General features: G+C 39.5%; 1 protein-coding gene across 3 annotated transcripts in view; it reads left to right on the plus strand.

Annotated features, from left to right (window-relative positions):
* The window catches only part of LOC110497740 (sodium/potassium/calcium exchanger 4), a 59,672-nt gene extending 57,878 nt beyond the window's left edge, over positions 1-1,794 (plus strand). For all 3 annotated transcript variants that reach the window (XM_021574066.3, XM_036954716.2, XM_036954717.2), the window contains exon 17: positions 1-1,794. This exon is cut by the window's left edge and continues 1,802 nt beyond it. The gene's annotated coding sequence lies outside the window, so the exon portion shown is untranslated.
* Positions 1,795-8,045: the final 6,251 nt, after the last annotated feature.

Below are 8,045 nucleotides of genomic sequence, written 5' to 3' on the forward strand. Positions count from 1 at the left end.
CTCCTCCTGGCTCTCTCTTTCTCTGTGATTATGTCTTCTCTAAATGCATGATGGGACGCGAGGCAGTGTTTATTTATTGCTCCCCAGAGCAGAAGCTTAGTGGGATGGGATAGGATCATCACCCTGTTCGTCCATCCGTCGACCTCCAAATATTGGCAGCTACGAGTCGAGTCGCCCTCTGCCCATTTGACTGACTTCTTGACCTCGTTATGGGTCGTGTTCATCAGGGCACACAAAGGAAAACGTTTTGAAACTAAAAGGAACATTTCTTATAGGACAAGTCTTAAGTAGTTGCTCCCCGTTTCAGTCAGTTTTCTTCTGTTTGGTGCCTAATGAACACGAACCAGTTCAGAGGTTACTGTGGGTACAGAGGGTAGAGTCTGTATCGGTGTCAGTCGTGAGTGTGTAGGGTGTTGGTGGTGTATCGGTGTTGAAAAGTGTTGTCACTGTTTTCTGTGTTGAAAAGCAGACATTGGATGCAGTGTGTGGTATATATAATATAAACACATGTATGCAATCTCAATAAAAAGAGGACCAGGCAAGGACGATACAGCATATTATGCATTAAAAATTGTTTTATTGAAGATGCTGAAGGCATTCATACGATACAAGTACAAGCAAACACTTATGCACACACAAACACACATGCACTTGTCAAATGTTTACTCCATACTCACACATGCTTACGCACGCACGCACAGACACACACACACACACACACACTAGTTTCTGGTGCAATAACAAATGAACTCAACCCTGTTGTGTTATGTAATATATAATAAAATATGCTATTTAGCAGATGCTTTTATCCAAAGCGACATAGTCATGCATGCATACACTTTACATACGGGTGGTCCCGGGAATCGGACCCACTATCCTGGCGTTGCAAGCGCCATGCCGGGATGGGAGCTCTACACCTGTATTTGTCTTGTGCAACTCTTCTGAACTCCAAGGACATTTTGAAAAGTAGTCTTGGAGAAAGTGGCCATATCTTTCACTTTTAAATCTCACTTCATTTATTCCATTCCTAAAACGTTATTCTATTCATGTCATGGCAAAATCATTTTTTTTTGCCATGGGTTTTAGTTGTTGTTATTACATATTAACTAAGGGATGTGTATTGTGTAATTTTAACAATACATTTTGAAATGAATGGAATAGTTGATATCTTTTAAGTTTCAAAATGTATTATCACTAGGTGGGGATGAGGCTCTCCTGTAGGGTCAGATCCATGTTGTCGGTAAACACTGCACTGCACTATACTGATGTTGATTATAGCTCTGTATGCATACAGTGTCATATCTCACTAGATACCCACTGCTGTTGTTTACCTTTGTCAAAGAGAACTTGAGTGGAAGTGACCACAAACTTGACTGCACTGCAGAGCATGCATGAACACAACACACACATGCATTCACTTGTTCATTGCACTCACACACACACACACACACACACACACTCTCTTTGTTTCTGTTGTTACATACACAATTATGTACAACCTCTTGAGTAAATGTGACCTGGTTCACTGTGAGCGAAGGGTCATAAGGTCATTCATCCAAATTGATAAAGACCTTTTGGTATGGAGTTATTAAGAAAACAACTTCAATTTAAGACATTGGTGTGTAACTTGAATGTATTTGTCTTGCTATAAGTGGATGTATCCAACCAATGCATTTTACTGTAAAGCAATAATCATCAAAATATTTTAAAATAATTATGTATATTGTTATATGAATCATGATTATCTAAAGAATCAAATGGTGGACACATTAAATAATACTGTTCATAAATGCCTATGGTTCTCTCTAAATGTATTTCTTTGATCCCGTAATGCACACTTATTTTATGGTTGATGGCTTGAATGGTATTGTATTGTTATGGAATTGACTCCACTGTGAGGTCAAAGATGGTTTAGAAAATCTGTGGTGAGATTTCCGATCCAGTATTGTCTTTATTCTCACAAAAAGAAAGCCCAAATATAAAACATCCAAGGTAAGTGGGGCGGCAGGGTAGCCTAGTGGTTAGAGCGTTGGACTAGTAACCGGAAGGTTGCGAGTTCAAACCCCCGAGCTGACAAGGTACAAATCTGTCGTTCTGCCCCTGAACAGGCAGTTAACCCACTGTTCCCAGGCCGTCATTGAAAATAAGAATTTGTTCTTAACTGACTTGCCTGGTTAAATAAAGGTAAAAAAAAGTGACAATGATTCATACGCAGATTAGATGACTGATGGGGCACTGTTTTGAAGCCACTGCGCCTCCATCTTTACACTCCCCAACCATTGTCAATAATAAATAAATGAATGTCTACATTTGTTTTTGCCACGTTTATTCTATAACAGACACCTTTATGCATACTTTTCAAATATATTATGTGAGATAAATATGCAAATACGTTTTTTACATGTTTTCCTTAAAGTATAATTTTTTAGGAAGTATGCTATTCTCAATACAACAAAAACATACTTAAATACATGCATGTCCTTCTGTCCTTGAAACATTTAATTGAAATACTGTAGAATTCCATTCATTCCTGTGGAGGACTGCTTCTTCTGAGGAGGACCAATATGGCTGACCAGTGGCTTCAAAGCCTCTCATTGGCCAATACATAGCATCAGTTATCCAGGGTATATACAGCTGAAGTCTGAAGTTTACATAAACAAGTTTTAATGACTCCAAGTCATTAAAGTGTTTCAACCACTCCACAAATGTCTTGTTAAGAAACTAGTTTTGGCAAGTCGGTTAGGATGTCTACTTTGTGCATGACAAGTAATTTTTCCAACAATTGTTTACAGACAGATTATTTCACTTATAATTCACTGTATCAAAATTCCAGTGGGTCAGAAGTTTACATACACTAAGTTGACTGTGCCTTTAAACAGCTTGGAAAATTCCAGAAAATTATGTCATGGTGTTAGAAGCTTCTGATAGGCTAATTGACATCATTTGAGTCAATTGGAGGTGTACCTGTGGATGTATCTCCCAGTGCCTCTTTGCTTGACGCCATGGGAAAATCAAAAGAAGTCAGCCAAGACCTCAGGAAAAAAATTGTGGACCTCCACAAGTTTGGTTCATCCTTGGGAGCAATTTCCAAATGCCTGAAGGTACCACGTTCATCTGTACAAACAATAGTGCGCAATTATAAACACCATGGGACCACATAGCCGTCATACCACTCAGGAAGGAGACGCATTCTGTCTCCTAGAGATGAAAGCACTTTGGTGAGAAAAGTGCAAATCAATCCCAGAACAACAGCAAAGGACCTTGTGAAGATGCTGTAGGAAACAGGTACAAAAGTATCTATATCCACAGTAAAACGAGTCCTATATCGACATAACCTGAAAGGCCGCTCAGCAAGGAAGAAGACACTGCTCCAAAACCTCTATAAAAAAATCCAGACTACGGTTTGCAACTGCACATGGGGACAAAGATCGTACTTTTTGGAGAAATGTCCTCTGGTCTGATGAAACAAAAATAGAACTGTTTGGCCATAATGACCATCGTTATGTTTGGAGGAAAAAGGGGGAGGCTTGCAAGCCAAAGAACACCATCCCAACCGTGAAGCACAGGGTTGGCAGCATCATGTTGTGGGGGTACTTTGCTGCAGGAGGGTCTGGTGCACTTCCCAAAATAGATGGCGTCATGAGGAGGACAATTATGTAAATATATTGAAGCAACATCTCAAGACATCAGTCAGAAAATTAAAGCTTGATCGCAAATGGTTCTTCCAAATGGACAATGACCCCAAGCATACTTTCAAAGTTGTGGCAAAATGGCTTTAGGACAACAAAGTCAAGGTATTGGAGTGGCCATCACAAAGCCCTGACCTCAAACACATAGAAGATTTGTGGGCAGAACTGAAAGAGCGTGTGCGAGCAAGGAGGCCTACAAACCTGACTCAGTTACACCAGCTCTGTCAGGAGGAATGGGCCAAAATACACCCAAGTTATTGTGGGAAGCTTGTGGAGGCTACCTGAAACGTTTGACCCAAATTAAACAATTTAAAGGCAACACTACCAAATACTAATTGAGTGTATGTAAACTTCTGACCCACTGGGAATGTGATGAAAGAAATTAAAGCTGAAATAAATAATTTGCTCTACTATTATTCTGACATTTCACATTCTAAAATAAATGTGTGATCCTAACTGACCTAAGACATGGAATTGTTACTAAGATTAAATGTCAGGAATTGTGAAAACCTGAGTTTAAATGTATTTGGCTAAGGTGTATGTAAACTTCCGACTTCAACTGTACATGCACAGTAGGTAGAGTTACTCAGTGTATATGATTGTTGTCTACCTCTCATTTCAGGTGTGAGCATGTTTCACACCTGAAATAACAAGGTCACTCACCGACTCAGACTGTATTCAGTGCAAAGACGAGTTTGTGCAAGGCCACCACCACTAGAATGTGCTCAGGTAAGACATCCAGGTAACACCACTTGCACTTTCATCTTAGTTACAGAACAGAGACATAGAGCTTCATATGATGATCACCTACAGTACCAGTCAAAAGTTTGGACACACCTAATCATTACATCATCATTTTTACTATTTTCTACATTGTAGAATAATTATGAAGACATCAAATCTATGAAATAACACATATGAAATAATCTAGTAACCCCCAAAAAATAATAAAAATATATTTTATACTTTAGGTTCTTCAGAGTAGCCACCCTTTGCCTTGATGACAGCTTTGCACACTCTTGGCATTCTCTTAACCAGCTTCATGAGGTAGTCACCTGGAATGCAATTGTTAAAAGTTAATTGTGGAATTTCTTTCCTTCTTAATGCATTTGAGCAAATCAGTTATGTTGTGACAAGGTAGGCGTGGTATACAGAAGATAGCCCTATTTCGTAAAAGACCAAGTTCATATTATGGCAAGAACAGCTCAAAAAAGCAAAGAGAAACGACAATCCATCATGACTTTTAGACATGAAGGTCAGTCAATCCGGAACATTTCAAGAACTTTGAAAGTTTCTTCAAGTGCAGATGCAAATACCATCAAGTGTTATGATGAAACTGGCTGACCACAGGAAAGGGAGACCCAGAGTTACCTCTGCTGCAGAGGATATGTTCGTTAGAGTTAGCAACCTAAGATAGTGCAGCCCAAATAAATGCTTCACAGAGTTCAAGTAACAGAAACATCTCAACTGTTCACGGAGGTGTGGAGGAGGTGTGATGGTGTGGGGGTTCTTTGCTGGTGACACTTTCAATGTTTTATTTAGAATTCAAGGCACACTTAACCAGCATGGCTACCACAGCATTCTGCAGTGATACTCAATGCCATCTGGTTTACGCTTAGTGGGACTATCATTTGTTTTTCAACAGGACAATGTTTCAACACACCTCCAGGCAATGTAAGGGCTATTTGACCAAGAAGGAGAGTGATTGAGTGCTGCATCAGATGACCTGCCCACCACAATCACCTGACCTCAACCCAATTGAGATGGTTTGGGATGAGTTGGACCACAGTGTGAAGGAAAAGCAGCAAGTGCTCAGCATATGTGGGAACTCAAGACTGTTGTAAAAGCATTCCAGGTGAAGCTGGTTGAGAGAATGCCAAGAGTTGAAAAATCTGTCATCAAGGCAAAGGGTGGCTATTTTGAAGAATCTAAAATATCAAATTTGTTTAACACTTTTTTGGTTACTACATGATTCCATGTGTTATTTCATAGTTTTTATGTCTTCACTATTATTCTACAATGTAGAAAATAGTAAAAAATAAAGAAAAACCCTTGAATGGGTAGGTGTCAAAACTTTTGACTGGTAATGTAAATCTGTCTAATCCAATCAATGACAAAACAGGCAAAAGACAATGGTATTTTCAGCCAATGACAGTTCTCCTCTATTTTCAACCAGCTGTATTGTCAGAGTGAAATTTTACATTTAGCATGGCAACAAAGGATAAGAAAGTAACAAGTTGTTCACTAGACCTACTGTGCAGTATAATGGATTATTGCAGTTAGTGTTTTAATACAATGGTTAATTATTGAATGCAACCTGGTGCATGTTAGGAGCTCAAACATTTAATGAATCACTTTTTCTCACCCTATCTTTATAGAGGCACATGTTAAAAATCAACTTTATTGAATAAAAACAATACAATTCAGTGACTAATCTGACTCATCTGTTTCCATGCGTCTGGATGACAGGCTACCAGCAGGACAATGTGGTGATGCTCCATAAGGGCCTATCGGATGTCTGAGGCGTTCTGAAATGCCAACTCAAGCCCTCTGCCCCTGCTGTACAGGAGTCACCCTGGGGAGTGGGGCTGTCCACCTCTCGCTACAGAAGAAGACATCAGGTACTGCCTGAAACACCTAATCCGACAAGCATCACAATAGAAATACCACAATAACATGCACCGTACAAAAAGCAAACCGAGTTATAGTTAGAAAAATGTATTTATGTGTCACTACACAATGATACAACAACGCAAAATACAGATAAAACAATAAATAGACAATATAGACACAATATAGAGTCAAATGTAGTTTTGAGACTAAAAAACAATCAAAGTCATGTGATAACTCCAGACAGTGTTATGTAACTAGGATGGTGATTTTTATGTCTTGAAACAATCACTTGGCTACCCATGTAGGGTTCTTGTATGTGCAGACATTTCCTTAAATGTGCATCCCTTAAAATATTCCCTGGTTGGAGTATGTAACATGGTCAATTATTGAACAACAGCCTTTGCTTAGAATATACTGTAGCAGTTCAGGCCAGACAAAATAAATGCTCTGAGTGACCATGCAGATTTAACATGAGGATAATCTGTCTTGTATTCATGTAGTGATTTCCAGGACATGACCCTGCGTTTCAAATACGTTTTGTAATCACTGACTCTACCCCCCCCCCCCCCCTTTGTTTTCCGACATTTCACACTGGAATAAAAGTACTGTTGTTGTTTCACTGTGTGCAGAGACTTTAAATAAATCAAGGCTGCATTGTGGGAATTTAGGCTCCAGTCCATGTTCTCAGGAAAGGAAACTAGGTAAGGGTATTTTCCACTGAGTTTCCAATTGATATTCAGTAGGCAAGGAGAGAGCTGTTTCTGTTTGATCAACAGTAATAGCATTCAAGCAGCCTCTCCAGAGCATTCCTAGCACTCTGTCTGTCTGTCTGTCTTCCGGGGACCCGAAAGTTGCTTTACAAAACGATAGAGTACAATATCAAAAGCATTTCTATGTCCCCAGTACTGTGTGTGTTTGAGGACAGCCTGCTGGTATCCAGCGTGTCCAGCCTGATGTCCTACAGCGGTCAGCTACAGGACATGGTCAGCTTCTACATGGGCTGTAGCTTCAAGGGTAGAGGGGTATCCATCCGTGCACTGTTTGTCCAGGGTGAATTGTTGCTGTTTCCGCTGCTCCAGAGTCCAATGCGGCGAGCTACACCGAGCACGCCAAGAGGAAGACCGTTACGGCCATGGACGTGGTCTATGCTCTGAATGCTTTTGTAAATGTGATATTTCCTTTTTATTATTATTTGTAATACATTTGCAAAAAATGTCCAAACCTGTTTTGCTTTGTCATTATGGGGTATTGTGATGTCATTATGGGGTATTGTGATGTCATTATGGGGTATTGTGATGTCATTATGGGGTATTGTGTGTAGATTGATGAGGGAAAAAACTATTTCATCCATTGTAGAATAAGGTAGTAACAAAATGTGGAAAAAGTCAAAGGGTCTGAATACTTTCCAAATGCACTGGATATATATATATAGTTTTTTCCCTCATCAATCTACACACAATACCCCATAATGACATCACAATACCCCATAATGACATCACAATACCCCATAATGACATCACAATACCCCATAATGACATCACAATACCCCATAATGACAAAGCAAAAACAGGTTTGGACATTTTTTGCAAATGTATTACAAATAATGATAAAAAGGAAATATCACATTTACAAAAGCATTCAGACCCTTCACTCTTTGTTGAAGCACCTTTGGCAGTGATTACAGCCTCGAGTCGTATTGGTTATGATGCTACAAGCTTGGCACACCTGTATTTGGGAGATTCT

The sequence above is a fragment of the Oncorhynchus mykiss genome, chromosome 19 (genome assembly GCF_057628025.1).
Source record: "Oncorhynchus mykiss isolate SJ-2025 chromosome 19, ASM5762802v1, whole genome shotgun sequence".
NCBI classification, from domain to species: Eukaryota; Metazoa; Chordata; class Actinopteri; order Salmoniformes; family Salmonidae; genus Oncorhynchus; species Oncorhynchus mykiss.